General features: G+C 40.7%; 1 protein-coding gene across 1 annotated transcript in view; it reads left to right on the top strand.

The window, feature by feature from the left end:
* Positions 1-17,725, top strand: part of NTNG2 (netrin G2) — a 216,132-nt gene that overhangs the window by 10,642 nt on the left and 187,765 nt on the right. The window contains exon 2 of the mRNA XM_082263920.1: positions 17,386-17,665. The gene's annotated coding sequence lies outside the window, so the exon portion shown is untranslated. The remainder of the gene's footprint in view (positions 1-17,385; positions 17,666-17,725) is intronic.

Below are 17,725 nucleotides of genomic sequence, written 5' to 3'. Positions count from 1 at the left end.
TCCAGCAAAAGTCCAGCAAAAGTGGCAGTTGAGACAAACCGTTTAACACTGACAGTGGTCCTTACAATGGTCAATCAGCTTTTACATACATAGTTACATAGTTAGTCTAGTTGAAAAAAAGTCCATCTTGTTCAACCAATAAAAAAGGTTTATTCACTGATGTAAAACCTTTAATCTAAAAAGAAAAAATACTGTTGCTGTAACTGCTTAAAATGAGTTATCTGTAGTTGGTCTTTAGTTTTTTTGGCCACTTATATAACGTTAATCAACATCTACAAGTCAATCTAACACCACCCTCACCATAGGTGGACAATGCTGCTATCCAAGGGTTGCTATGCTGTGTCCTTAAGTGGGGTACACACTAGTAGAAAATCTGCCGAAAATTCCCTTCCGAGGTAAAATTGTACGATTTTCGGCTAGTGTGTACACAACTTTCAGCAGCCGATGCCGACATTTTCAACGAAAAAAAAACAGAGGGACAAACACCAAAATTGTTATCGTCCGTCCCCAGACGACCAATTTTCGTTTAATGTGTATGCAGTACTTCCGCAAAAAAATCGGATACGAAAGACTGCGCATGATCTGAAGTTGCTGACGACCCGGAAGTCTAGGAACAAATGTCCCAAAAAAAAAAAAAAAAAAAACAGACGAGAAATTTCGTGAACATTTATACACTGTCAACTAAAAACGGTTATGACCGCTGAGCATGAGAGAGAAAAAACTGAGGATATTTCGTCCAATTTTTGTCAAGTGTGTACGAGGCTTTAGATACAGTGGAGGTGTACATTTAGCCACCCGTTCACTGATCAGAAAATCATACCAAATCGTATACGATAATTATATATATATAATTATATGATCATATGATAATCTGAATGTTCGTACACAGCTTTTGGGAGCCAATCATGACAGTTCATCCAATATTATCCAATGGAACAAGATCCATGGAGATGTGTGGGAGGAGGCTTTGGAGGCATATGGCTCTGCTCTTAGTGTGGTGCAGAGACTCTCAATTAGTTAGAATCAGTTCACTCCTTTTTCTCTTATAGACAGCTGATATCATTTTGACCCATATTTGCTGATTGGTGGTATCCTTAAAGCGGTTGTAAACCTTAAAAAAAAAAAAAAAACTAGCTCATTATGAATTACTTACCTTAGAACGAAGCCCCGTCACGGACCCCTGGACACCGCTGTGGGAGCTGACATGATCCCTCTGCGTCTCTTCCGGGTTTGGCGGCTCCGGCGCTGTGATTGGTCGGAGCCACGATGACGTCACTCCCGCGCATTCATTTTCCGGCAAACTCCTGGCAAGGAAAGCTAAAGGTCTACCGGACCTTCAAAGTGCATGCGCCGCTCGCGTGAGCGGCTTCATGCAGTGCAAATATCTCCTAAACTGTGCCGGTTTTGGAGATATTAATTGTACCTACAGGTAAGCCTTATTATGGGCTTACCTGTAGTTAAAAGTGGCAAAAAGCGGTATACTACCGCTTTAAGGCTGTGATAACGCTCCCTATCTATGGCTATGCTTCAGGCCACTGGCCTTTGACTCGCGTGCCTTCTTGTGTCAGAGAAATTTTATGATTTTTCTTTCCTGGTAAGCTGGCCATGTGGGTATTAAATCTCACCCCCCACCCCCTTTTCTATTTTTCATCGTTTGTATCCCCTTTTCTTGTTTTTCTTTCTCTTTCCCTTCTCCATCCCCTTTCCTTCTGTTTTTTTATTTACATATATCTAACATATATGTTTTACACTTAGTAGCTGCTGTTTTCTTTTATCATTTTTTGGACATGTACCAACCTTGATAAATCAGCTTCTGTATAACTTTTCTGTTTTTTTCACCCATATGGGGGTGAGTGTCCAGGGAACTTGTGTGCTCACGTGCTTTTTTCTTTATCCTCCCCAGTTTGTCCACCCTCCCTGACAAATTCAGTGTCATTCACACAATTACCACACTTCCCCACTCTCCCTCTCCCCTTTTTTTTTGTTTTCTTTTTTCTTGCATGTGGATGTGTTTTTTCTCCTATGATACTTTATTTTTTATGTTTTCTATATTGTTATTCCGATGTATGCTGAATATTTTTGGTAGTCTACCGTGTAATGATTAAAATATTATATATTGTTTATTTATCAGTTAAATACATTATACAAACCTCAAGTGTATCCCGAAGAAGCCCACATCTGGGTGAAACGCGTTAATACCACCTTCTCTCTGGGTTCTGTTGACTGCATGACAAATGTTGGCAGGACTGTATACATGTTTTTAGAATGTTTGTTTTTTTACATTCTCTTCTATGAAAAAATTAAAATTTACTCTTTTTAATATCTTTATTTTTTGTTGATGACTAGTATCGGCATAGATGAATGAATGAACACAGAAAATGATCTGTACCAATCTTTCCTGTGTTTATTCTTAACTAAAACATAGTAAACTATGTTTACTATGCTTCAGTTTGTGAATAAACAGGAAGCCGCTCAGCACAGAGCACTTCCCATTCATTCACTGTCCAGTGCAGCTGAGGCTGCAGAGAAAGGGACTGGAGAAACTCTGTCCTCACTCCCTTTCTCTGTTTAGACCCTTAATATTTCACCAAAGCCCCCCCAAACAGGGCTCCTAAAATATGTTTGAAAAAAAATAATAATAATATTGTAAAAAATAATAAAAAAAATAAAATAAAAAATATTTAAAAAAATAATAAAAATAAAAACTATGACACCATCCACTGCCCTACTGACACAAATATGACACCATCCACTTCCAGACTGACACCAGTCTCTGCTCTACTGACACCACCCACTCCTCTGCTGATATACACGCATGTGTTTGTGCTTTGAGGTGCACACACTAATACAATAGGCTGTGCACATCAATGATGTACAGTCTGGACAAAGGAAGGGAAAGGGGAGACATGATTTAAACCTTTAAATACATCAAGGGGGTGAATAAGGTTTAGGAGGGCATTTTTTTAAGTATGAAACCAAAATCAAAAACATGGGGACATGACCTTAAACTAACTGGAGGAAAGTTGAAAACAAATCTTAGAAAGTATTATTTTACTGTAGGGGTAGTTGATGCTTGGAATAAATTACTAGTAGAGTTAGTGAGACACTTAACAGTAAATGGCTTCAAACATGCTTGTGACAACCATACTGTAGATCTATACTCAGACAATAAAGTTAATGAAAGAAAATGAAAAATGTTTTTTTTTCTGCTATCACTTTTCTATTTTTCTAAGGGAATTTCCCCAGATCTTAGTAAATGAGAAAAAGAGAAAATAAACTTTTACAAAGCTAAAGGTAAAACGTTGAAAATGACACTTTTGGATAGAATGACCTTGTAGAGCAGGGAGATCCAAACTACGACCCTCCAGCTATTGTGGTCCTACACGTCCCATGAGGCATTGTAGAACCCTGATAGTCACTGACATAACTAGGCATGATGGGAATTGTAGTTCCTGAACAACTGGAGGACCATAGCTTGGAGACCCCTGCTTTAGAGATATACAGCATGCACTCTTCTGAAAATCAGCAAACAACTGCATACCCTCAGTAGACGGGGTGCTTATGGCAATAACGGCCTTTGTGCAGCAAAAGACACATTTTTTAGCTGCAGACCGTGTCTAAAAATGAATTGTCATTTTATTGTGTATAATCCTACATCCTTCTAGTGATTTGCTGACTAATCGGGGGGATATTTGGAAATTTGCATTGCAGGAACTTAATTAAGTCATCTGCATCAACTAATCTGCCATGAATAAATGAATTGACCATAAAACACAGTGTCTCGGCCTGCTGGCTCTTTGGGGGTTAATTATTCTATTATCGTAGATTTAATGAGGTTTTCTCTTTCGGGCATCACAGTTTCGCTCCGGTACAAGTAACACTTGTAGATGAAAAGTCTCCTCCATTAATTGGGAACCGCATGAGACGGGGCCGCGCAGATGAGCTGGTGGACAGAGATCTCTTTGCAATAAGCTTCCATTGCTATTATTACAGGGAGGGAGCGAAGGGGAGCTTTGTTTGGGTGATGAGGATGCGGTGTGGGGCCTAACGCAATCTTGATAACATTCAGATCCTCCAGTAGGAGAGATGGATTTTTGCCTGTACCAGTCATTTGTCTCAATCAAATGGCCTTCATCTTTGCGAGGGGGTGAAAGAGACCTTAACGTGGATATATGAATGCTATAAGTCAGATCAATGTGTGCATACTATTCCCATAGCACAGAGGCTGCAAAGCCTAATATTTACTCTCGATTTCTTGTGTGTCACCGGTGTGACTCCCTTTACAAGCTCGGCTGTTGTTTAATAATAGACTTCCCAGGTCTTAAAGGGTACCATCACCAAAAGCTGATCTGTCTATTCTGTACCTGATTTCCCAGTACTGTCCAGCTGTCTTTACGGGAGGATATCACTCTATGTTGGATTCCCTTAGTGGACTAAACTATATTGGTATTGTATAATTACATAAAAGGATGAGATTAACCACTTGCCGACCGGTCACGTTGACCGTACTGCGGCAAAGTGGCTCGTTCCCGTCCAGCGTCGTAGACCTACGTCGCTCGACCCCCCCCCCCCTTGTGGGCGGCGCGCGTGCCGCCGGAGGCTCGCTCCCGCTGTATTCAGTCACAGCGGGAGTCGGGCCAGGGGAGGAGCGGCGGCGATCGCCGCCGCTCTTCCCCGATCATCGGGGAATCGAGTCTGGAGATCCGCCCGCTTGTGTAAACAAAGCGGGCGGATCTCCTAAGTGACAGACAGTGACAGATTGCAGGGTTCAGCATAGCTGACCCTGCGATCTGTCCTTGTGTCACTCAGTCACCTCCCCCCACACACGTTAGTAAGCACCAGGCATACATTAAACCCTCCCTCTCCAATAAAATTAACCCCTTCCCTGCCAGTGTCATTTTTACAGTAACAGTGCATATTTATAGCACTGATTACTGTAGTAATGTCACTGGTACCCCCAAAAGTGTCAAAAATGTCAGTCAAGGGTCCGATCTGTCCGCCGCAATGTCGCAGTCCCGCAAAAAATTGCAGATCGCCGCCATTACTCGTTAAAAAAAAAAACCACCAAAAATTACAGAAATCTTTCCCTTAGTTAGTAAACGCAATAACTTTTGCGCAAACCAATCAAAATATGCTTATTGTGATTTTTTTTTTTACCAAACATAGGAAGCAGAAAACAAATTGGCCAAAAGTTTAAAAAAATTTTGATTTTTACATTTTTTGGGGGGGAATTTCATATAAAAAAATGTGAAAAATATTGTTATTTTTTCAAAATTTACGCTCTTTTTTTGTTTATAGCGCAAAAATTTAAAATCGCACAGGTGATCAAATACCACCAAAAGAAAGCTCTGTTTGTGGGAAAAAAAGGACGTAAATTTAGTTTGGGTACGGCATCGCACGACCGCACAATTGTCAGTTAAAGTCACACAGTGCCGAATCGCAAAAAGTGGCCTGGACGTAAGACAGCAAAATCCTCCGGTGGTAAAGTGGTTAATAATTTGTGGACTCTCAAGGAATCAAAAAAGTTGATTTTAGTGTGTACAAGGCATTTGTCAACAAGAGGTTAACGTGATAGTAAGCAGTAACAAATCTTTAGTGTAGTGCTTGGTTTCAGAAAGCTATTGAATAATCGAAAACTAAGGGATGATGATAAGGCACAAAAATCTAAGAGAGATTTAAAGAGCCATTGGGGGGTATTTAACCTGACGACAGTTCCTCCTATTGAGGTTGCTATGCCTACTCTCTGTGTAGCCTAAAACAGCTGCACTTTGGCACAAATGGGCAAGGAGGTTCTTCACATCACATTGTCCTTGATTTTTATTGGATGGTTTCTGATGACCTCCTGTTAAATCAAGAGACATTTATGAGCACAAGAAGAATGCAGTGAAGAGGGCCACAATTCTATGTTGCTTACACAACAAAACTAGTATGATGTATGCTATGCCTCTTTTGCCTCGTTTCCACTGAGCGGAACGGTTTGGGTCGGTACAGTTTGGAAGGGTTAGAATGATCCGGCCTATTCAGGTGAGTGTTTCCACTGCAAGTCGGACCACCAGGGGCCATGCAGGATTCACACCAAACGTGGTGTTTGTTTTGTTACTGAGTGGCCGGAGTCCATGTACGGACCACTGGACATACTACCACCCTCATAGGAGAGGACCGTAGGATCCTGCATTTCTTCTGGGACACCTCGGACCCCCAGGGACGACCCCCAACATCCCCCCATTAAAGAAGGGAGTTAGGAGCCAACGGAGGGAGTTTCATCTGCACTCCAATACCCGCTCTATACCCCTGTGTGGGGTGGGTATATCTGGTTAGTAGGATATTTACTTTAGGGGTCACCCAGCACCTCGCCAGTTACCCACCACGGGGTCACTATAAGATCTATTCACGAAGTTGCCTGTATATCTATCCGGTTATGGACTAATTCATTTTCTATTTATCACCATTGCATCACTGGCTATTAGGACTTTCTTCCAGCCAGGCACTATACTATATTTATTAGTCACTTTTTGTGTACCTTATTGCACTATTGTTGTCACTTTTTTCTTTTTTGAACGCTTAGACCACATACTATATCTTTAGTGCAAGTTCTCAGCACTTTTTGCCACTGTCGCTTTTTCTTGTTTATACTGTACCATCATTGTATCAATCCATATATTATATTTATTCACTATTCTATTACATTTTTATATTTTTTTACATATACTCTGTCACTCGGATTGCACTTTATCACGGATATTTATTAATCACTGTATTTTTTATATGTTGATTTTATATTTTTATATTCTTATTTTGTATACCTATTTGTTGCACTGATAATTTATTGTACACTACATCTTATATACACATCACGGTGCATTTATTCATTTACACACCGCAGTATTCAATACAGGCAGCGCCAATTACCCAAAATTCTTCTTTCATTTTATACAGTCTACTGACTGTAGTTCAGGGTAGACTGCAACCTATTTACACCTTTGTACCTTTTAGATATCCTTAGCGCGGAGTTCACTTCTTTCTATTGACGTTTTCCTGTCCACCAATCAGTGGAGTGTATCGTGTGACGCCAGTAGCTCCGCCCTAACCGTACCGTACCATTTCCTATGGCCCTACATCTGAAGGAGGACCAGGAATGGTGCGGTTTGGTTCGGTTGTATGGGCCACTTTCATAATGGAAACACTCAAAATAGCGTACCGTACCGAACTGACCCGAATCGATCCACTCAGTGGAAATGAGGCATTAGTGAGCCCTGGAGTAGTGAACCCACTGGAACCACCACCATAACAAAACAGTGCCCACATGTTGGTTATATACATTGGTGGGTGGCTCAGTCTACCATTCCCATTGGTTTCTGTTTTTGATGATCTTGCCATTTTTGCTAAAAGAGAAAATCCCACCTCACGTGTTTTATCTTTACAGTAATGTCCTGCCATATGTTATAATTCTTTTTTACTAGGTTTAACTTGGAATTGTAAAATTCCAAGTTAAAGCGGTAGTATCCCGCTTTTTGACACTTTGACCTACAGGTAAGCCTATAATAAGGCTTACCTGTAGGTACAAATAATATCTCCTAAACCGGCATGGTTTAGGAGATATTTACAGTGCATGCAGCCGCTCGCGCGAGCGGCGCATGCGCTCTGAAGGTCCGGGGGGGACCTTCAATTAGTTTGCCGGAGTTTGCCGGAAAAATCACTCCCGCGCGCATGCGCGGGAGTGACGTCATCGCGGCTCCGGCCGATCATCGCGCCGGAGCCGTCTCTTCCGGCCAATCAGCGCGCCGGAGCCGCCGAACCCGGAAGAGACGACGAGGGACCATGGCAGCGCCCGCAGCGATGTCCGGGGGTCCGTGTCGGGGCTTCGTTTTAAGGTAAGTTACACATAATGGGCTAGTATGCGATGCATACTAGCTCATTATGCCTTTGTCTTGCAGGTTTTTTTTTTTTATTTTTTTTTTAATTGAGTTTACAACCGCTTTAAAGTAAAAATACTTTTTATATCTTATTGGAAATGTTCTTCCTGCCTTCCTTCACCAATGCTCTATAATAGCTTTGATGAGTAATGGTCACACTCCTAATCGCAAGTGTCCCTCTACAGATTAATGGAACAGAGAAAGGGGGGGGGCATGTCTGACCAGGTCAGAAGGATTACAGAGTATAATCTAGTTCTAATTCTGATGCATAGTAGACATTCCTTTTTTATCACAAACTTCTAAGCCTGGATAGGACCAGGAAAACAAGAAAATGCCCTTTGTAAAAGAGCATCAAAACTTGTGTGTTAGACTGGGGAAAATCTGACCCAAGCCACTGTCGATTCCTCTTTTCGTCTAGGCTCTCTTCACTTTTGTCCAGGGGTTTCCAAACTTTCTAAGCAAAGAGCATGTTAATTATCATTCAGGCTTTGGGGGGGGGGGGGGGGGGCAGACTGTGGTCAGTAGGATTAGAAAGTACAAAAAAAAGGGAGAATTTCTGCGGTAAAAGATGAACATAAATATTAAACCGAAAAGAAAAGCTGCTAACACTAGACCAACAGACGGCGATCCAATACATAAAAAATACAAATATAGTGTAGCGCTAATCAATGTACTTAAAGTGAATAGTACAAAACCATCATGAAAGTGTGACATCATATGACATGTGATAAGTCCCAAAAAGGCAATACTGTGAATCAAGTCCCAAACCAAAAAATAAGTGTAGATTTCCAAAATACAATGATATCAAACAGTGACAAGAAAAATCCTCTTGTGACACCCAGGGAAGTGCAGGAAAGGACACCACTGTGCAGAGGTAATGGGAGGCAGCTTACCAAAGCGAGATGGCCACTCAAATGAATGAGATAGCCTCAACAAGCATATGATAACACCAAAAGGACTTCAGTATCACGCCCAGACGACATCTTTTGATGACGAAACGCGTCGGCAGCACCAAACGCAAAGTCCACACTCCCCCATCTGTGCCGACCTTACTTTCTACACGCTGTTGAGAACATGCGGGACACCGCGGTCGAACCCTCAGTTTTCTGTTATCTATGTGCCTGATTGTATCGTCTTGCTTGTGAGTAGTGCTTTTTTAATAAATAATCTTTTTATGCATTACGGGATTACGCTATGGTCTTCTGTTATATATTCCCCATATGTTCACATTTGCTTGAATACTGCGGACCTATTGTGAGGATTTGCATCTTCCTTGGCGCTGATTCCCCTTGGAGATACTGAAGTCCTTTTGGTGTTATCATATGCTTGTTGATGCTATCTCATTCATTTGAGTGGCCATCTCGCTTTGGTAAGCTGCCTCCCATTACCTTTCCTGTCACTGTTGGATATCATTTTATTTTGGAAATCTACACTTACTTTTTGGTTTGGGACTTTATTCACAGTATTGCCTTTTTGGGACTTATCACATGTCATATTGTTTTATTCCTCAGAATATATCACACTTTTATGATGGTTTTGTACTATTCACTTTAAGTACATTGATTAGCGCTACACTAAGGATTAGAAAATACCCTGGCATCAGTGTTGGTATCAATAAGAGGCATAGTGCCCATTGTTGGTATCAGTGGGAGGAATAGTGCCCCATCACTGGTGTCAGTGGAAGGAATAGTGCTCCATTATTGGTGTCAGTGGATGGAATGGTGCCTTAAGGACCGAATAAAGGCAAACATAGGGCCACATCCAGCCGCAGTTTAGAAACCACTGGTCTAGGCTCTCTATATGTATGTTGGAAAGGTGAAATGCTCAAATTGCGGAAGTGAAAAACCATGCACAAGAAGAAGACACCCAACAACAAAAAGTTTGTTTTTTCACATTGCAATAAACCACCAGAAACCTAGGTGTCATCTACATACTGTTCACAGTTTTGCCAGTCAGTGCCTCGTATATCCTCTTCCTCTGCTTAGACTTGTGAGAAGGAAAACATTTTGCTAACATACAGTGGGCATGTATGTCAGAATTCCCATGCTGGTTAAAAGCAGAACAAGATAAAACACTTCCTACGCATGAGTGTGTTGGTGATCACCAGTTCTCCATATACATTCACTTCTTAACTGGAAATTGACTAAAGCCCCGTACACACGATCAGATTATCGAACGATCTGTCATCCGTTTTTTGTGGCATGCTAGTCTGATGTGGAAAGTGAAGAGGTTATTTTCATTCGAAATTTCCCGTACGACAGAATTCTACTTCAGAAGTGATGTCATGTGTTGGATTGCTTTGTATGTGTTCTTTCATCTCTGAGCATGCCTAGTCTTGCTCTTAAGATTTTTTTCCGTCGAAATCTGTACTAATGAGACGAAAATCGGACGTTGTATTACGGACAACAAAAATTTTGCAGCCTGCACATCAGGGTTTTGTCAGCCGAAAAGTCGGAGTCGGCTGTCGAAAGCACCATACTAACAATCCGAAAATCGGCAGATCGGTCGTCGGATGAAATTTCCCTTCAGATTTTCTTATCGTGTGTACGGGCCTTTAGCATATAAAAAGGCCTGTGCACAGCTGAGACTAATGGGGTCTCACTGCCAGGTAAATTGTGGACCTAAGAATGGAGACTTTATCCCACCAAAAGCCCTACAAAGTTTCCAGGCTCCAAGACCCAAAACACAAATGATTAAAAATCTGAGAAAAAAAAGTTTGTTTCCTCCATATTGCCATAATCCCTGGAGACACCATGTGTATGTAAAACCTAGGTGACACATACACAGCATCCACAATCCTGCCAGCCACTGATTCACATAATATACAGTATATATATATATATATATATATGGTCATGGTGGAGAAAAACATTCCTCTGCATTAATAGGTGGCCAGTGTCTTTTTTATTGTTTACTCTTTTTTTTTTTTTCCTTCATATCAGCTTTAATATACTCCTTTAATAAATATACAACAGAAAATTACATTTTTAATTCACTTTCGTTCTGATCTAAATTGCTCTGTGTTGTAAAATATTTAAAACTTGTTAATAACCACTGTCCGAGTCCTCTAGTACAAATGTGTCTTTTATATTAGTTTTATAGATTTTAATTGCAATATCTCCCTTGTTACGCTTTGGCTGTTTGCTTAGTATGTTATGTATTTTTACCCCGTTAATGGCCTCTGCCTAGTGTACGGGCTTCGGACGTCAAAGAGAGATAATAACAGGCCTCTGCTGGGCTGGACTGCATTTGTTCAATACAATTTTTATATAAATTGTATATCTAAATATACAATAACATAATGCATTATATGGAATTATAATATTTGGAAGCTATGCGTAAATGTAGAATTACAGAATCAGACTGCTTTAATGTGGGGACCATAGTGTTTTATACTATTGTTTAAATAGATACATAAATATATATATATATATAATGGGTATAAAAAAGAATCACCCATCTTTAAAATAATCACATCTCGTTGCTTTGCAGGCTGAAATTAAGACACACTCTGCTCTGCACCAATATGTCAGAAAAAAAATCAAAAATTCAAAAACAGAATCACTGAGTTGGAAAAAGGCACCCCCATCTCCTTAAAATGTACTTGCAAACTCAATCTGATGTAGCTAATTACAGTCTCGATAGCACACAAACTCATTTCACTTTCAACTGTAAACAGCTGTAGTAATTTTGACTAGCTCAATATTAAAAGAGCTTTCCTGGAGCTTTTCAGTCCATGGTAGTGCAACTGAAGCAAACAATCAACTATGGGTGGCAAGGCACTGTCAAAAGATTACAGCCTTTAGTCTGTTGGGTTATGCCTCTAGTAACTTTGCCCATCTAGACTTTGTAATATTTGCCCACTCTTCTTTGCAGAACTGATTAAAGTGATTGTAAAGTCTAGTTTATTTTTTAGTTAAAAATAACAAACATGTTATACTTACCTCCTCTGTTTAGTTAGTTTTGCACAGAGTGGCCCCGATCCTCCTCTTCTCGGGTCCCTCTTCGGCTCTCCTGCCCCCTCCCTTCTGTTGAGTGCCCCCACAGCAAGCAGCTTGCTATGGGGGCACCTGAGCTGAGTCACAGCTCCCTGTGCCCATTCAAACACGGAGCTGCAACTCGACCCCTCCCCCCTCCCCTGATTGGCTGACTGACTTTGATTGACAGCAGCAGGAGTCAATCACAATGCGCTGCTGTCTTATCCAATGAGGAGGGGAGTCCGGGGCAGCTGACAGACTCCTGCAACATCGCTGCATAGAAAGGGGGCTCAGGTAAGTATTGGGGGGGGGGGGCTGAGGGGGGCTGCTGCACACAGAAGGTTTTTTTTTTTATCTTAATGCATGGAATGCATTAGGATAAAAAACATTCTTCCTTTACAATTACTTCAGGTACAGTTAAATTTGATGGTGACCGTTTGTGGACTCAGGTAATTTCAGATTTTCAATGGGGTATAAGTCTGGGCTCTGACTAGCCGTGTGCTTTGGGTTGTTGTCATGTTGGAAGGTTAACCTTCTTCCCATTGACAACTTTCTGGCAGAGGGCAGCAGATTTTTCTCAATAATTTAATGGTATTTTGCCCCATCCATTTTTCCTTCTATCCTGACAAGTGCTCCAGTCCCTGATGCAGAGAAACACCCCCGTAACAGGATATTACCCCCTCCATGCTTTACTGTAGGAATGGTGTTATTTTGATGGTAGCCTGTATTGGATTTCCACCAGACATATCGTTTGTTGTTAAAGCCAAATGATTTGTTTTTAGTTCATACCAACATTAACGCCAAAACTAAAAAAGAACAGACTCACTCTTTGAGCAGGGGAATCTGTGAGGGACTAAAAGTATTCATCTGCCATTCCACCTCAGAGAAGGATGGGTCTGCATACTAAAGGACTTTTTTTGCTGTCACCATTACCACCATTTAGACCGTAATACCTTTTTCCATGTGGCCTCAGAATCTTCAAGGTGTGGTTTGGCAAAACTCAGTCGTGACTGCATGTGGCCTTTCCTAAGGAGTGGCTTTTTTTTTTTGCAATCCTCTCACAAAAGCCACATTTGTGGAGAATTTGTGATAGTGTTGTCACATGCACAAAATGACCACTCTTTGTCATAAATTCTTGCAAATGCTTCAGAGTCTCTTGGTTGTCTTTCTGACCAGTTTCCTCCAGTTTGGAGCAAGATCCTGATCCAAGGAGGGTCTGTGTTGTACAAAAAAGCTTCCACATCTTAATAATAGGCTTCACTGTGCTTCTAGGCAGTGATAAAGCCATTGAAATTTTTTATATTTATCTCCTCACTTGTGCCTATCCACAACTTTATCCTGGAGATCTTTTGACAGTGCTTTGCCACCCATCGTTGATTGTTTGCTTCAGTTGCACTACCAGGGACTGAAATGTTCCTGGAAAGCTCTTTTAATGCTGAGCTTATCAAAATGACTACAGCTATTTACAGTTGAAAGTCAAATGGCTTTGTGTGCCATTGAGAAGGTGAATAGTTTCACCTGATTGAGTGTCATTTTTAGGAGGGGGTGATCCTTTTTCCAACTCAGTGATTCTATTTTTTACTTTTTTTTCTATATATATATATATATATATATATATATATATATTTATTTATGTACAGAGAGAGAGAGAGAGAGAGATCTCTTGCTCTCTATATATAGACTCATTGACTCCCACAACAAAGTGAACCACCCATCCCCAAGCCCTGATCACAGCTATAGGGTTATGTCTAGTCTCCTTGATTTCAGAACATTGGTATTTGCATAAAATGTAGGATAGGGCATCTGGGGCTCATTTGAGTAGTATGCTGGAATTACTGTAGTATGCTTCTCATGCTGGCAGTGTACTATTGGGTGTTGAATGGTGCTAACTGTAAGTGTTACTTGGATTATTGATTACTGTCTGCTAATTTAAAGTGTATTTCCACTTTTGCAATACATTTTGAGAAAGCCCCACTATGTTTGTTATGCATTCTCATTCACACAGCATGCCTACAAAAAATAAAATAAAAATTCTTAGCTTTTTGATGTTTCTCAGGAAAGGTGTCATGGCTGACTGCAAGGTTGTTTTAACCCTGTTAGCGTTCAATGGAAAAAACCCAGCCTCAACACCTTTAACCCTTTGTTAGGACAGGCAGTGTTGAAATCTAGTTACAATTGATAATGAAGATCTGACTGCACAGTAAAAACAGGATTAATTATGGTCGTGGTGGAGAAAAACAAAGAAAAATACCTAAGATTTGTCCTTGCTGGAGGGTTCAGAATAGAGTATCTAAAAAGGGTAATAAATATATAGTAAATGAGGACATACAACACATACAAAGCAGGTGTTATCCCAAATTGGCTGCAGAAGTAGTGGATGGAAACCCTCAGATATACCCAGTGAAGTGACTAGCCTCAGATGATGCACAGAGATTAAACAAATCCTCCTGCATAGGTTTTACGTGTTTAACTGCAGTCTTCTCTTCTCTATACCCCTTCAAAGTGATACAATCCTTATGCATCTGTGAGTAGTACAGAGAAAGAAGTGGAGAACTGCAGTTACAGCTCTTAGACACACTGTGAGAGCTGATTGGAAGAAAGGCACGTCCTCATCCACATAGGCAGAGGAACGAAGGAACATGCAGAGCAGTATTTTGAATAGACAAGCTGTGTGCTTACCTCCCACCCTGACACAAATTTTAGCTCCTGGTATTTCATGTGTATGAAAACTTCTCAGAAGTGATTCATGCTGATAACAGAGGAACGAAGCAACAGAGAGAAACGACACTTAGAGCTTTGGGGAGAGATAAGTAAACACTACAGAATTATGTGCTTAGTTCAAATTTCATGACTGGGGTTTACAACCACTTTTAGTGTATATAAAGTCAAAACCTAAAATTATATGTTCATTTTGACATTGAATTTCTAGCCTAAAATAAATAAACAATCTTGAAGTTTGCAAACATACTTTTTTGAAGAATCCCATGCACATTTACTTCATTGAATGCAGTGATACATATGACCAGTCGTGATTATGCACTGCTTGGGTCACACATTTCCCAGAGCCTGCTTTCTGAACTTCAGGAAGCAGAAATCTTCACATCTTCACTATTTGCAAGCCGCGAGGCACCATGGGCTATGTAGTCCTTAGAAACCGTGGTTTATTGAATAAAAAAAGAGATGGACAGCAGACGGGCAGCACTCACAACAGAAAAGGAAGCTTATATTAGATTGTCTATTGTCTGTATTGTTTTTAGGCCTCATTCATACAGGCACTGAGCCCCGTTGTCCATGAATGGCTGTGTGTTTAAGAAGTTGGAGCCGTCAGGTGCAGCATTAAGGCAACGCATTCAGATCTATGGGGATTCAGCGCCTGCATGGACACAGCTGTTCATCCCAATTTGACAGCCGTGTGGGTGAGTGGCCCTGAATGCAGACAGTGTTTGTCTGTGTGCAGCCGCTGCATCCCTATAGACAGCCTGCAGCAGCACCTGGTGGATCTAGCCTCCTAACCATATTGCTTATTCACAGACTATAGGTCTCAGCGCTCATGTGAATGAGGCCTTACAATTCTAATGTTAAAAAAAGAAGTGTATGCTGTAACTTTAGACCTTCTATCCAAGTTTAATTTTTTTCTTTGCTACGTTCTCCCCCATGTTGTCCCTTTCAAACTCATCAATCTAGTCATTAGGCTATGGTATTCTTCCAGGTCAAAGAACACCCAATGTGTCATTCAGCCCACTTCCTAAGAGCCTAGGGTAGACATTCTCAACAAGTTACCCCTGAGGTTTCTAGGGGTTCCTTGAGCTGTAGCTGATTAACCTTCCTTCTGATGGTGCCCCACATAGTTCTTGGATCAATACTATTTGGACCAACCAGCAGAATGACACCAATGATCTTTTTAGCTGCAAGTAAAAGAAGCTGAAAGTAAAAAAAGAAAAAAAAAATACAGTAAAACCTTGGTTTGAGAGTAACTTGGTTTGAGAGCGCTTTGCAAGACAAGCAAATTTTTAAAATAAATTTTGACTTGATATACAAGCGATGTCTTGATATACAAGTAGCGTCATGTCACAACTGGGTATAAAAGAGAAGAGAGGCGCCTCTAAGTGTAGCAATATGGTTACATTTAATGAAGGTTCAATATTTAGCAGCTCACATGGCGGATGATTAAAACAGGTACATCTAAGTATGCAGGCATCCGGGGTAAAGCTGTCCACATAGACCATCCTCCGCACTGCCATCTTCATCACACCCTTCCACGCTGCGCTCCACGAGCGATTCAAAGTCTCACTTTCAGATCACTCTACTGCAGGGTAGTCTTCCCAATCACAATTGCAGACTGACATCGGTGAGAGCCAGTGGTTCAGAAGATGGTCTATGTGGACAGCTTTACCCCGGATGCCTGCATACTTAGATGCGCCTCTTTAATCATCAACCATGGGAGTTGCTAAATATTGTACCTTCATTAAATGTCCCCATACTGCTACACTTAGAGGCACCTCTCTTCTCTTTTATACTCTGTAGCTCCTGCTGGATTTTGCTTCTAATCCCCTAGTGGAGGCTGCCATTTGTGGATGGACATTTTATGATGACACACATTGATATAATCTTTGTATATAGACTATAAACTGAAAGACTTATGAATAAATAGTTGTGGAACGGGTCATCTGAGTTTCCATTATTTCTTATGGGAAAATTTGCTTTGATATAAGAGTGCTTTGGATTACAAGCATGTTTCCGGAAAGAATTATGCTCGCAATCCAAGGTTTTACTGTATACACTTGCATACTTAAAAAAATACATGCTAACTTCTTCCACATTGGAAACTCTTGCAGAGAGGTCGTTCTCTTTATTGATTTGTTTTTTAAAAGGCGTTGTGGATTTAAATTCTGTATGGTCCCATTGGTGTACTTCCTCCCATTGCGTGCCTCAAACAGTGCTGAAACCATATGGGTCATAGACAGTGCAGCGCGCAGGCCTAAGTCTAGGTGGTCCAGAGCAGTAATGCCAGTTGTCTATCACTTCCTAGAGTTGTGGGAACTCCTTTTGCCTGAGCTTGCCAAGGTCATCAGTGAGTCTTGTTCACAGAGGTCACCACAGGGCTTCCCAGTCACAGAAATGCCATTCAATACATCCTGATGCACTTTTGGAAACATGTCACCAAGCTGCATGCAACATAGCAACATCGGGGTAATGTCACCAAGCTGCATGCACCATAGCAACGTCGGGGTAATGGCATGTAGGAGAGAGAATATTAAAATGTCTTCTAATTGCCATTCTTGTGCATGTATTCCTTTCTTGAAAAACATATATAAATATATATTTTGTTATGAACTAAATACAGTGACTCTAAGAGGGAAAAAGATGTCTAGATAGGAAAGACTAAGCATCTGTTGTGTGGATTCAGTTGGCAGATACAATGGATGAAAACTGTGCTCCCAAGCCCATTTTTTCTTTTCTCCTAACATGTAAACTTGTTTATTATATTCTTGCAGGAATAGCTGTTTGAGAACATGTCATGATGTTCATCGAGATGAATAAGAGGACAGTTCAGAAAAAAGTTGAGGACAACCTTTGAGTTTCTTATTTGGATGTAAGATTGGAAGAGTACAACGTAGTTCATTGAACCTATACTTTTCAACGTTACCACCAAAGAACATAGATTTTATTTTGTAAGATTTGGTAATCCTTTCTTGCTAAAAGCATTCAAAAATGAAATATGTCTTCTTCTGGAGTTGCATCAAGAATAATGGACAAATTTGGCGATCTCATGTTGTGTCTAGGAGCAGACAATCAAAGTGTTGATCGGTACTGTGTAAAGCAATAGATGTTTCA

Source organism: Pelophylax lessonae (assembly GCF_965119305.1).
Source record: "Pelophylax lessonae genome assembly, chromosome: 7".
NCBI classification, from domain to species: domain Eukaryota; kingdom Metazoa; phylum Chordata; class Amphibia; order Anura; family Ranidae; genus Pelophylax; species Pelophylax lessonae.
This window is presented reverse-complemented; position numbering and strand designations above follow the sequence as displayed.